At 38.4% G+C, this 14,433-nt stretch overlaps 1 pseudogene; it reads right to left on the bottom strand.

The window, feature by feature from the left end:
- Nucleotides 1-2,153: 2,153 nt before the first annotated feature.
- LOC148689722 (uncharacterized) lies at nucleotides 2,154-4,650 on the bottom strand (annotated as a pseudogene).
- Nucleotides 4,651-14,433: the final 9,783 nt, after the last annotated feature.

Genomic DNA, 14,433 nt, shown 5'->3' with positions numbered 1-14,433 from the left:
CACTGGGCTGGGTTCTAAGGCCCGAAGGTCTGGGTCTAATGGGTTTTGGGTCAAAGCTGGGCCCAAGGGTTATAGGGTTTAAAGTTCAACGGGCCGAAGCCCTTATGTTTTAGGCCAAGGGTTTAGTGGGCCAATAGCCAGAGTTGGCATGGCCCTAAGAGCCTGTCTCTTTGGGTTTGGGCTTGAAGTGGAAGAAGACCGGAGCTTTCTGAGCTCTGATCGCTGTCAACACTTACCCCTAGGCTTTAAACTAGGTACCAAAATGAAGCTAGAGATGAGAATGAGTGATTAGGTACTTTTGATTCATCGTGGGGTGGTCGGAATCTGGGCTTGAACACCACGGGTTCTTGGGTGTTCTCTGGGTGCCCCAGAGCTTCACAACGACTAAGAGAAAGAGGGATAAGGTTCTTGCGAGGGTGATGGTGGTGGTGGTGTGTCAGTGTGCGTGTATGGGTAGATCGGGAAAAGAGAATGCGAGAGAGAGATCTATGAGAGAGAGAAGAGTGAGCTAAGAGAGACTCAGGGAAAGGGAAAGAAAGAGATGGGGTGAGTGCTTGCCACGTGGTAAACAGATAGAGGATGAGAAGTTTAAGAAAATCTTAAAAGGGATTCGGATAGGGTAGGATTCTAGGGCTAAAATTATCTTTTCATCAATATTTGGTATAAAATTATAAAGAATTGGGGAGGGTTTTACAATCTACCCCCCTTAAAAGAAATTTCTTCCCTGAAATTACAACTCAACTAAAACGATATAGGTACTGGCTCCCCATCAAGTCCTTCGTTTTACCAACGGAGTTTATTCCTCAAGGTTTTCTTGTGCCGGTCAATGATAGCCACTGGTTCCTCGACATAACTCGCATGTTAATTCACGTCCAGTAGTTCCGCTGAATAATGTGAGAGGGATCTGGCACATATTTTCGAAGCATGGAAACATAAAAAACGTTGTGAATCTGCGCTAACTATGGTGGTAGCTCCAATCTGTAGGCAATTGCACCAATCCTCTCCGTAATCTGGTAGGGACCGACATATCAAGGGCTCAACTTCCCTCGTTTACCAAAATGAACCACACACTTCCAGGGAGACAACTTCAAGAATGGGATTTTGGATGTAGTTGGAATTCCAGTGGTAGTTTTATTGGGTTTTCTTCTACATCTAAAGGGAATGGGACTTTGGATTGGAATCATGGCAAGAACCTTTGTACAGGCATTGTTGTGTGCTTCTTTCACTTCATAAATTGGCATAACGAGGTTGGCAGTCAAATGCTTTCCCTCTTTCTTCAAGGTGCCTTTGTTTTTTTCATTGATATAATAAGGGTGAGTATTTGAACTAAGACAATTGTTTTGTAGATGTGTTTCACCTACAACAATAACCAAGTCGTATCCCACTAATTAGGGTAGGGCTGTGTGAATCCTAGAACATCACCTTCAAAACAAAATTGGAAGTCCAACAAAATTGGCGTTTACTACAAGCATTTAAAAAATTTAACTTTTTATAAACATGTAAAATTTTGATTTATTTGTAAAGAAAAATGATTTTGTGGAAGGAGCCAAGTATATTTTGACATATTATTTTAAAAGGGGGGCTGAATAAACTTTAGTTTAGGTGTGCCAACAGCTTCAGTAATTACATTGATATTTAATCTAGATTGTGCAGGCCACCAAGGCAAGGAAGAGGATATTCAAAAACTTGCCACCTGAGAACCTTTTGGATTAAAACGTGCACGAGAGAGTGTAGGAAACGATCGATTTTTGGTGTACTCGCTATACCACCATATTGTTAGTATTTCATTAAAATTATGTGGAATTTTGTTCATTAAAACACCTTAAAAATCGATTAACTTTGTCGTTCCACCATATTCTATATATAATGCGCTTAAGGGAGTAAAATGTTCCAACTTTTGTGACGAGTTGAAAATTTTCAGTTTCGCTAAATGACATATTTGTTATTGTGAGAGATATCAATTATGTGAAGAAAGTTGAGGTTTCATTATAAAATTAATTAACAAATGGGCAGTGACGAATCCAGGATTTTAAACTCGGGGGGTCCCAATAATAAAGGTCAAAAAATTTATAGACAAAAATAACATTGAAAAGTTAAATATAATACTTTCATTCAAAAATCATGTGCAAAACAACATTACAAGCTATAAAATCCTAATTCAAGCGTCCACGACGAGGTTTCATAGTCTGAAAATGTTCCATGATAGTTTCATTACCAATACATGAAAAAACATCTTTCTCAATGTAAACAATTAAGCTGTCACTCAACCATTGATCTCCTATTTTGTTGCGAAGTGAACCCTTAATGATATTCATAGTGGCAAATGCCCTCTCCACTGAAGCAGTTGCAACCGGTAAAACCAACATCAATTGAACAAGCAAATATACATATGCAAATGTTCGATGCAACCCTTTCTCCACCATTTTCTTAGCAAGCTCATTAATTCCCCGAAATTGAGAAAAATCATTATCAGAACGCACAAAATGAATGTAAATATCAAGTTGATCTTGAAGTGCCAATCTATCTCAATCCGTGAAATCTTTAGGATACATATGAGTAAGACAAACAAGCTTCTCTTTATCAAAAGCTACAAATGAATCATTCGGACTCAAACATGCCAAGTAAATAAGCAATTCGATATTACCTTCAGCGAAACGATCATCTAATTTTGTAAGTTGGAAATCGATGACCTCAAAAAAGAGCTCCACTTTGTAATGATGATGATTGGTCTTTCTTGGAGCCTTACGCAATGACTTCCCTTGAATGACATATAAATCATCCATATTAGGCACCTCAATTTCATGTTCAACACAAAAAGATGATACTTTATCAACCAAAAGATCAAAATTTTCATCATTCCTCATGCAACGTAGTTGTTCTTTACATGTCTTGACTAAAGCCATTGCATTCACAATCTCTTGATCTTTTTTTTCTTTTTGCAATGCTTGTGACAAATCGTTTGTAACTCCTAATATGGATTTCATCAAAAAGAGGAGGAACACAAACTCAAAAGATTGTAAATCTTTTAATAACCTTTTTGCTTCATCAACTCTATCATTGTAGCAATCTTCAACAATCATGTCAAGCACATCCACCACAGATGAGAACATTGTAATCAAACTAATCATAGCACCATAATGTGAATTCCACTGTGTATCCCCAACACGTTTGAGACTAGTTTCTTGATTTAACCCTTGCCCTGTTTCAAGACAATCATTTTCAATAGCTTTCATGAGATTTTCTTGTTGTTTCTCTCTAAGTGCATCACGATGCTTACATGAGCATCCAACAACATTCACCAAACTATTAGTCAATGTGAAAAAAGTGGCAACATCGGAGTTTTTCTTTGCTACGGCAACAAGAGCTAAATGTAGTTGACGAGCAAAACAATGAACAAATAATGCACAACTGTCTTCATACAATTTTTTTTTTTTAAGGCCATTGAACTCACCTCTCATATTACTCGCACCATCATAACCTTGACCTCATAGGATGGAGTAGCTCAAATTATGTAGTTTCAAGAACTCATCAATGGACTCCTTTAGTTTACTTGAAGTTGTTTCGGTAACATGTTGGACTCCCACAAACCTTTCAATTACTTGACCTTTGTTGTCCACATAATGCAAAATCACCGCCATTTGTTCCTCATTTGAAATATCACGTGATTCATCTACCATTATAGAAAAGAATTTACTCTCTTCACTTCTTTCATAATAGCCTTAATAATTTCGAAGGCACATGAATTGACAATATGTTTTTTAATTGGAGCTATTAGCTTGAGATTTCCTAGAGCATTTTCCAACACAACTTCCTTTATTTTCTCATGGTTCGCAAGGAATTGCAAGAGCTCTAAATAATTCCCCCTATTATTCGAAGTGTAACTTTCATCACGGCCACGAAAAGGAAGGCCATGTCACAACAAGAACTTAGTGCAATCTATTGAAGCATTCAAGCAAAGACGATATTTCATACACTCTTCTTCTGACTGTTTGATCACAACTGCTTCAATATGTGTCTTTTGGTTCATTAAATAAGTAGCCGCTTCTCTAGCGTTATTGCGGAAACTACCAATAGGACCAACATGTTTGTCAAAACATTCTCTTGCATTCTTCCATTTCTTAAAGCCTACCCCAGTGAAGGCATCGCTTCATAATTGTGAAAAGTTGATTTTAAAGAGATAGCAATGAACACAAAATGCCGCATCTTTAGATATACTATACTCCAACCAATGATATTCTTCAAACCACGAAACAACAAATCATCGCTTTTTCTTAGCATGCAAAGTGTATGGGAACTCATACTTTGTAGGCCTACAAGGTCCCATTTGCAAATATGCTCTTCGGACCTCATCTTGAATATTAGAAGGATAGTCCTTCATTCGAATTCTTTTTCCCGGGTCTCTCTCAAGATTATTAAAATCAATGTCACACTCATTTTGTCTTGAGCTCGAACTACCCGAACAAGTAGATGGTGCTATTGGCTTTGGCTTGAAAAATCTTTCCATATTTCTTATTTCTAAACTACACATTTAACCAAAAACACAAAACATATACCAATCAACCAATAAACAAAAATTCCATCTAAATTTCAATGATAAAATGAGTATACAAACATAAAACATATCAACAATCATATCAATAATAGACTAAAAATCTCCACCAATATCTAATATAATTTAATTGGGATTAGATTAGAATACCAAAAAACTTACTTGAATTTGGAACCAAATAGTGGTGGCTTGGAGAATTGAAACAAGTGGAGGTATGATATTGGAGTAATGTAATTATAATATGGGATTGGGTGGGATTAGAAATTTAGGGATTTGGGTGAATATAAGAAAGATGGGGGGATTGGGGGGGAAAGCAGAGGAACGAGGAAAGGAAAAGCGAAAGGGACTCTCGGGATGGGAAAGATGGCCCATGTGGGGCTAGGCTTTCAAAAAGAATATGGAATCATGTTGCAAACGGTGAAGACAAACGACACCGTTTGTCTCATTGGTTTAATAAAAAATAAAAAATAAAAAAAATAAAAAAATAGGCCAAAACACTGCGTTTTGGACCAATTTTTTAAAAAGCCCTGTTGTCTTTCTTCTCCCCTGCTGTCTTCTTCTCCATTGCAAGTTGCAACCTGCTGCCTGCAGCACAGACAGTCTACACATACCTCGTGTTCGAGTACGAGGGGTCCTTGATAGGAGCATTTTCATGCGACTTAAATGGCTTGTTCTCGTGCATTTACGTTATGTTTCTTTAGTTATTTTAGTACTTTAAGCTATTTTCGTGTGTTTGTAGGTCGAAAGGGCTAAAGGAGCAAAAAGATGCATTTTGGAGACTTTTGGAGCACTTTTGGGCTAAGGACGGATAGCTTATGCTTGAAGCCAAAGTGTTGGACGAAATTGAAGACCTAATTGAAGCCAAAGTGTTGGAACCTTGTTCTCTTTAGTTTTAGGACATTTAAACCTTTCCTAATCCCAATCATGCCATGCATAACACACATCCATTCTAACACATTGTCATTGCACATGCATTTCCTTCATTAGTTAACCCACATGCACTTATCACTTATCATCACCACATATCATATCACTTAATCACTTATCACTTATCATCACCAACTAACCACTTATCATATCATAACCACATATCATATCACTTATCACTTATCACTTAACATATCATCCACCTACTTCACCTACAACATCCACCTACTTCACCTACAACATCCACTTCACCTACAACATCCACCTACTTCACCTACAACATCCACTTCACCTACAACATCCACCTACTTCACCTACAAATGACATAGCCATATGTTCCCTCCACTACTCCTATAAAAACCCTTGCATTCATTCATTCATGGAGATCTCATTTTCATACACAACACATTACAAACACATTCTCCCTTCCCTAGCCGTGAGCTTCCCATCTCTCCCCTTATAATCCAAACACCATTTTTCCATTCCACACTTCCATCCCCCAAAACCAATTATCCCTAGACCTTATGCTATTGTGCCGCAACAAAGAAGGAGAAAGAAGAGAGGAGAAGCCTTGGACGTTTTGGCTATTCAAGCTTGGATTGTTGGAGCGTTTCTAGGTGTATTCAATCTTTGTTTTCAATGTTTAATTTATATTCTCTTTGTTTTGTTGTAAACATGAGGAGCTAAACTTGTTTTAGCTAGGGGAGACTTTGAAACCATGATTATATTTGCAATATGAATTGATTAATTCCAGTTGTGATTTCATAAATTGTGAATGCAATTTACTTAACCGTTTGATGGATAACTTATTCTTGTTTGTTGATTAAGGGTGCACACTTAGTTTGCATGCATGAATTTGGGGCTAGAATATAAGGGAGTTTCACATAATCGTTACAAACTTATATTCACAAGTAGTTAAGGTTGTTTTCACAATCATGTTAAGTAAATTCCTAGCATGAGTATCATGATGTCATAGTTACAAGTGCTTTGTCAATACTTATGATTTTCATAGAACGTAATGATCTTTGATTGTATCTCTATTATGATGTCATGTAGGGGACTTTTGAAGAATGCTTTGGGTTGTCGTATGATGTCATCCAATCCAATAACTTAAGGAAAATCTGAGGGTTAATTAGTGATGTCACGGTTAATCTAGGGTGTTGAGGTTCATGGTTTATCGAAAAGCAACTGGAAATCAATTTGTATGCAAGTGTGTCATGTGTGGAGAAGGACCCTCTAGCTAGCTAATCACCCATCCATATCCCCAAATTCGTCCAAAGTTTACTTAAGTCTTTTAGTTACTTGTTTTTCTTTTAAATTCGTCAAAAACCTAATCCCCTTTATTTAGTTGTGTCAAATCTGTCCTAATTGTGAGTTTGAGTGTTTTTGAGTCAAAACCAATTCTATTTTCGTCCAAGTCAAGTCCTAGAGTCTAAATTGAGTCTTTTTTTATTGTTTTGAGTTGTTTTGAGTCTTTTAAGTTTGTTTTGAGTCATACAAGTTTAGTTAAGAGTCTTTTGATTTTGTTTACGTGTTTTGAAGTATATTTTTACATCTTTGAGTCAGTTTTCATTAGATTAGCAATCCCTCCTAATCCCCGGCCAAGAACGATCCCTACTTATAACTATACTACAATTGTCAAACGAGGGTTTAAATTAACTAATGTTGTTAATTTAAATTCGTGGGATTTTATCACCCATTACTTCACATGTTGTTTCTTGCTGTTTTTAAGTGTTTTTTAAGCGTGTTTAGTGTGTTTTGACTTAAAAATTCGAAAATCACATAAAAATTTGAAAAACATGTTTTGAAAAAAAAAAAAAAAAAAAAAAAAAAAGATACTAAACATGGAGAAAGGTGGAGCTTCACAAAGGTTGTTTACGTGAAGCCCCACTACGAGGCGCAGAAGCGGAAGGCGCAGAAGCGGGAGGCATAGAAGCGGGAGGCATCGGAGCTAGAGCATTCCAGGCCTCAATACTTGGCCAAGCGCTGGATGACCCAGGAAAAAGGTGCCTCTGGAGATAAGACGCAAGCCTTTGACGGTCATTGTGAATTCGACCCTCAGATTCTTGCAGCTCATCAAGCTTCCTCTTCATGCCCGTCGAATAGTTGTTGGCAAGTACGTGCAAACTTCTATTCTCATGCTTAAGCAGTTTGATCTCCTGCTTGAGACTTTCCACCTCTGCCATCAATGATTCCACCTGACGGGAGCGGGCAAGCAGGCGTTGGCCCATGTTGGACACAGAACTCGCACACTGAACACTAAGTGCAAGGGACTCTTGAACGGCCAACTCATCGGACCGTCCTGACAGCAGCCTACTATCTTTTGGTGTGAGGAGGTTCCTAGCTACTATTGTAGCTGTTGTGGCGTCCTGCATCACAGAGTCTTCACCTGAAAGAGGACCGTTAGAAGATAAGAAAGAAGGGCGCCATACGTTACCTTGACGCGGCGCGCCCGTATCACTGCTAAGGCTCAATTCCAAGCTAAGGTTCGATGAGTTTGCCATTTTTCAAAAGTGTTCAAAGAGAAGGGATGGAGTTAAATTTCAAAGGGCCGGAGTCGATTTTCAAGAATGGAAGATAAGAGGGCCTAAACGTTCATACAATTCAAGTGTGAGTTGTTGGAATGTTTAGGTGTTTCTTTGATTTCAAAGTTTAAATTTAATTCTCTTTGTTTTGTACGTATGAGGAATGGAAGAGAAGAGTGCCTAAACGTTCATACAATTCAAGTTTGAGTTGTTGGAATGTTTAGGTGTTTCTTTGATTTCAAAGTTATGAGGAACTAAACCCCCTTTAGCTAGGGGGTGATTCGAAATATATGTTTATGCTTGCATTTTGATTTAATTACTTCTAATTACGTTTCATAAGTTGTGAATTCAATTTGTTTAACTGTTTTATTGATAACCTATTTATGTATGTTTATTGAGAGTGCACACTTAATTTTCATGCATGAATTTGACGCTAGAATATAAGTGAATTTCACCTAATCGTTATGAACTTATATTCACAAGTAGTGGAGGTTGCTTATAAACAATCGCGTTAAACGAATTCTTGGCATAAGTTTCATGCAATCATAGTAACGAATGCCTCGTCAACACTTATAGTTTTCAAAGAACTTAATGATTCTTGCTTGTATCTCTATTATGCAATTCATGTAGGGAACTTGTGAGGAATGCTTTGGGTTGTCGTATGCAATCATCCAATTCATTAACTTAAGGAAAACTTGACGGTTAATTTAAGCGGACCTAATTAACTTGGAGTGTTGAGAATTAATGATTTATTGAAATGCAATTGGAAATCGTTTTATTATGCAAGTATAACATGTATGGAGATGAACCCCTTAGCTATTCTATCATCCATTCATTCCATTTCATCAATTTCATATTTACATTCTGTCTAGTTTATTTAACTTGTTTCGTTATTTCAATTTTCGTATAAACTTAAATCCCCCTTTACTTTAATGTCAATTTAGTTAGAAATCATTTTAGTTTGTGTTTTTAAAAGCATTTTGAGTCTTTGGTTTGTCTTAGTGTTTTAAAGTTTAGTTTTACATTCTTTAAGTCTAGTTTAGTGTTTATTATTACGTTTTTACGTTTTTGAGTCAAATCCAAGTGATTAACAATCCCTCCTAATCCCCGGTCCAGAACGATCCCTACTTGCACCTATACTACAATTTGACAAAAAGAGGGTTTAATTTGTGCGCGTATAATTCTCGCATCAAATTTTGTATTTGATAGGAGCATTTTCATGCGACTTAAATGGCTTGTTCTCGTGCATTTACGTTATGTTTCTTTAGTTATTTTAGTACTTTAAGCTATTTTCGTGTGTTTGTAGGTCGAAAGGGCTAAAGGAGCAAAAAGATGCATTTTGGAGACTTTTGGAGCACTTTTGGGCTAAGGACGGATAGCTTATGCTTGAAGCCAAAGTGTTGGACGAAATTGAAGACCTAATTGAAGCCAAAGTGTTGGAACCTTGTTCTCTTTAGTTTTAGGACATTTAAACCTTTCCTAATCCCAATCATGCCATGCATAACACACATCCATTCTAACACATTGTCATTGCACATGCATTTCCTTCATTAGTTAACCCACATGCACTTATCACTTATCATCACCACATATCATATCACTTAATCACTTATCACTTATCATCACCAACTAACCACTTATCATATCATAACCACATATCATATCACTTATCACTTATCACTTAACATATCATCCACCTACTTCACCTACAACATCCACCTACTTCACCTACAACATCCACTTCACCTACAACATCCACCTACTTCACCTACAACATCCACTTCACCTACAACATCCACCTACTTCACCTACAAATGACATAGCCATATGTTCCCTCCACTACTCCTATAAAAACCCTTGCATTCATTCATTCATGGAGATCTCATTTTCATACACAACACATTACAAACACATTCTCCCTTCCCTAGCCGTGAGCTTCCCATCTCTCCCCTTATAATCCAAACACCATTTTTCCATTCCACACTTCCATCCCCCAAAACCAATTATCCCTAGACCTTATGCTATTGTGCCGCAACAAAGAAGGAGAAAGAAGAGAGGAGAAGCCTTGGACGTTTTGGCTATTCAAGCTTGGATTGTTGGAGCGTTTCTAGGTGTATTCAATCTTTGTTTTCAATGTTTAATTTATATTCTCTTTGTTTTGTTGTAAACATGAGGAGCTAAACTTGTTTTAGCTAGGGGAGACTTTGAAACCATGATTATATTTGCAATATGAATTGATTAATTCCAGTTGTGATTTCATAAATTGTGAATGCAATTTACTTAACCGTTTGATGGATAACTTATTCTTGTTTGTTGATTAAGGGTGCACACTTAGTTTGCATGCATGAATTTGGGGCTAGAATATAAGGGAGTTTCACATAATCGTTACAAACTTATATTCACAAGTAGTGGAGGTTGCTTATAAACAATCGCGTTAAACGAATTCTTGGCATAAGTTTCATGCAATCATAGTAACGAATGCCTCGTCAACACTTATAGTTTTCAAAGAACTTAATGATTCTTGCTTGTATCTCTATTATGCAATTCATGTAGGGAACTTGTGAGGAATGCTTTGGGTTGTCGTATGCAATCATCCAATTCATTAACTTAAGGAAAACTTGACGGTTAATTTAAGCGGACCTAATTAACTTGGAGTGTTGAGAATTAATGATTTATTGAAATGCAATTGGAAATCGTTTTATTATGCAAGTATAACATGTATGGAGATGAACCCCTTAGCTATTCTATCATCCATTCATTCCATTTCATCAATTTCATATTTACATTCTGTCTAGTTTATTTAACTTGTTTCGTTATTTCAATTTTCGTATAAACTTAAATCCCCCTTTACTTTAATGTCAATTTAGTTAGAAATCATTTTAGTTTGTGTTTTTAAAAGCATTTTGAGTCTTTGGTTTGTCTTAGTGTTTTAAAGTTTAGTTTTACATTCTTTAAGTCTAGTTTAGTGTTTATTATTACGTTTTTACGTTTTTGAGTCAAATCCAAGTGATTAACAATCCCTCCTAATCCCCGGTCCAGAACGATCCCTACTTGCACCTATACTACAATTTGTCAAACGAGGGTTTAATTTGTGCGCGTATAAATCTCGCATCAAATTTTGGCGCCGTTGCCGGGGATTAGCAACTTTGCTAATCCCTTGGTTCTTTTCTTTTTTTTTTTTTGGTTTAGTTGTTTTCGTTTTAGTTTCTAACTTAATGTTGTTTTCTTTGTTTGTTGTTACTTTTGATATTTGATTTAGTTCTCTTTCTTTGATTTTAGGTACTAGAGAAGTAAGATATGGATTTTGCTAGCATTCAAGCTCAATTGGCAAATCTTACTTCTAAATTGTCGCCGTATGCCGAAAGGACCACAATGCAGAGTGTCCCTACATTTGGTGCTTCATATAGGCAAGGATTTCAAGCCAATCAATGTCCACAAAGAGATTGGAGGGATCATTCAAACTCTATATGGTGGGAAGATCAACAAGTTCAACGTGAAGCATATTGGCAACCATATGAGGAGTTCTATTCAAGACCTATGCAGCCACCACAACTTCATATGCAATATGCTCAATTAAATTCAAGTTCGCCAATAGATTATAATCAAATTCTTAATGAAATAAATTCTTTGGCGCAGGGGTCACAAAATCAAGCCAAGGAGGCTCAACAAGAAGCATATTGGCAACCATATGAGGAGTTCAATACAACACCTATGCAGCCACCACAACCTCCCCCACAACAATTCCAATCAAGTTCAAGTATGTCCATGGATAATGATAAAAATTTTCAATTACTAACCTCTTTGGCGCAGGGGTCACAAAATCAAGCCAAGGAGTTGGGTAAATTGGACGAGCAATTTGGGCAGATTATGGAGTTCATGAAACAAATTCAAGAGCAAAGTGAACTCTCCAACTCAACTATTGAAAACTCGAAGGAAGATTTTGAAATCCATAATGCTATCACTTTGGGAAGTGCTATGGAGGTTGGAGCTGACCTAAAAATGTCCAAACATAGCCTAGAAGTGGATGAAGAACTGCTAATTGAGGAGGAGGAAGAAGACATGCACACGGCAAGGGTAGAACAACCCTTGCCGCAGCCCCCTAAGCCCTCTAAACCACCCACCACCAGTAAGGACGTCCCAATTCCATGTTATTCTGATGTTATTCCACCCAATGTCCCTTTTCCTAGCAGGTTTTTGATTCCCAACCAAGAAGAGAGTAAAAAGGACATCGTGGAAGCCTTCCCAAAGGTGCAAAATGCTATTCAAATTCTTGGTGCAACACAGCAAGTTTTAGATGGTGTTGAATTCTTCAAAGGACTTTGTACACCAAGAAGAATGATTCAAGAGAAGGTAGTGGCTGGAGAAGATGTAGAAGGCATCAAAGAGGACATATTTGAAACCACAATTCCCAAGGAAGTTGGATTTTATGACACGGGACAAGTCATAACTTTCGAAGGGGTGTTTATTCTGGAGTTCATTTTGGAGCACACAGGTAAGCCGCCTCCCCGAATTTCAATTTTCTTTTATACTAACATGTGGTTAATGATCCAGGCACCCACTTTAGAATTTGAACCAATGCCGGTTCACTTCAAGTATCACCTTCCATTCAAGGACCAATTCCATGTCGTTTGATTTTATTTATGTAAAAAAAAAAAAAAAAAAAAAAAAAAAAAAAAAAAAAAAAAAAACATGGCAGAATGATGGAGCTTCACAAAGGGCGTTTACTTGAAGCCCCACTACTGGGCAAAACTCTAGAAGCAGGAGGCATAGATGCGGAAGGCATCGGAGCAGAAGGCATCGAGGCGGAAGGCATCGGGGCGGAAGGTATCGGAGCGGGAGGCATCAAAGAAGAGGCCTCAATACTTGGCCAAACGCTGGATGAGCCCGGAAAAATGTGCCTCTGGAAGTAAGCCGCAAGCCTTTGACGGTCAGTTTGACGGTCACTTTGCATCCGACCATTGGATTCTTGTAGCTCATCAAGCTTCCTCTTCATACCCGTCGAATAGTTGTTGGCAAGCACGTGCAAACTTCTATTCTCGTACTTAAGCAGTTTGATCTCCTGCTTGAGACTTTCCACCTCTGCCATCAAAGATTCCACCTGACGGGAGCGGGCAAGCAGGCGTTGGCCCATGTTGGACACAGAACTCGCACACTGAACACTAAGTGCGAGGGATTCTTGAACGGCCAACTCATCGGACCGTCCTGACAGCAGCCTACTATCTTTTGGAGTAAGGAGGTTCCTAGCTACTATTGTAGCTGTTGTGGCGTCCTGCATCACAGAGTCTTCACCTGAAAGAGGACCGTTAGAAGATAAGAAAGAAGGGCGCCATACGTTACCTTGACGCGGCGCGGCCGTATCACTGCTGAGACTCAATTCTAAGCTAAGGTTCGATGAGTTCGCCATTTTTTTTTTTTTTTTCAACGATGTTCAAAGAGAAGGGGTGGATGGAGTTAAAATTTCACAAAGGGCCGGAGTCGAGTTTCAGGAATGGGAAATCTTCAGAGTGTGTGTGTTGGGGTGATTGATAGCTCTATAAAAAGCCAAGACGACGCGTCCACCGATTCAAAGAGCCGGATTTTCCGGCGTAATTTAGGCGACGCTTTCTCGGCTTTTCAGAAGGCGCGTTCAACTTTGTCAAAAGATTTCTTCTTTTCAGACAACACGTGGAGGCCATCATCGCAACTACACATCTTTAGCCGACAAGCGCAAAGTTCGGCGACGTTTTCTCAGCTTTTCAGAAGACGCGTGCAACTTTGTCAAAAGGAGCCGCATCTGCACTACCACGTGTCGTTCAGAAAGCGAAGGGGCGTCGTTCAGAAAGCGAAGGGGCGTCGTTCAGAAATCGAAGGGGCGCCTGCTCAGAAATCGAAGAGGCGTGTTCAGAGATCGAAGAGGCGCCATTATTTCAAAAAGCCGGATTTGCGGGATCAAAACGTTTGTCGACAAAGGTAAAAAGTACCACCACTTGATATTATCTCTATATATGTCGACCTTCGTCTTTTATGGCAGGGCAAACCTGAAGAAAATGCCCAACTCTCCCTCACCTCTGAGGGCGCACTCCCAGCAAAGCCTTTCGAAATACTCAATTCTTTCTTTTTCCCCAAAGATGATACCAGATGCCTGGAGTACATATGACCCAGGAGGAAGCAGCACAACAAATACATGTGCTGATTCATTCACCGCTTCTTCAAAAGCAAAGGTATCTCATATCATCAAGGTCAAAAGCAAAAGTATCTCATATCATGCTCTTTCCCTGTCTTTTTCTTTGTCCTTGTTCTTACTCGCATGGCAAAGTAAAAGAAGCAATCAGCCGGCACTTGGAGTCAGTCTTCCGATCTGGAGCCAACTGCCTGGAATCTATTCCTGATTGCTTACCTAGCGTTGCTCTCGAGTAGTCATCTTCAACGGTTGATACACTTCCGGAGAAGGGA

This window comes from Pyrus communis, chromosome 17 (genome assembly GCF_041283825.1).
Source record: "Pyrus communis isolate YQ-2024b chromosome 17, ASM4128382v1, whole genome shotgun sequence".
Classification (NCBI taxonomy): Eukaryota; Viridiplantae; Streptophyta; class Magnoliopsida; order Rosales; family Rosaceae; genus Pyrus; species Pyrus communis.
Note: the sequence above shows the minus strand (reverse complement) of the source record. Positions and strands in the feature narration are given on the sequence as shown.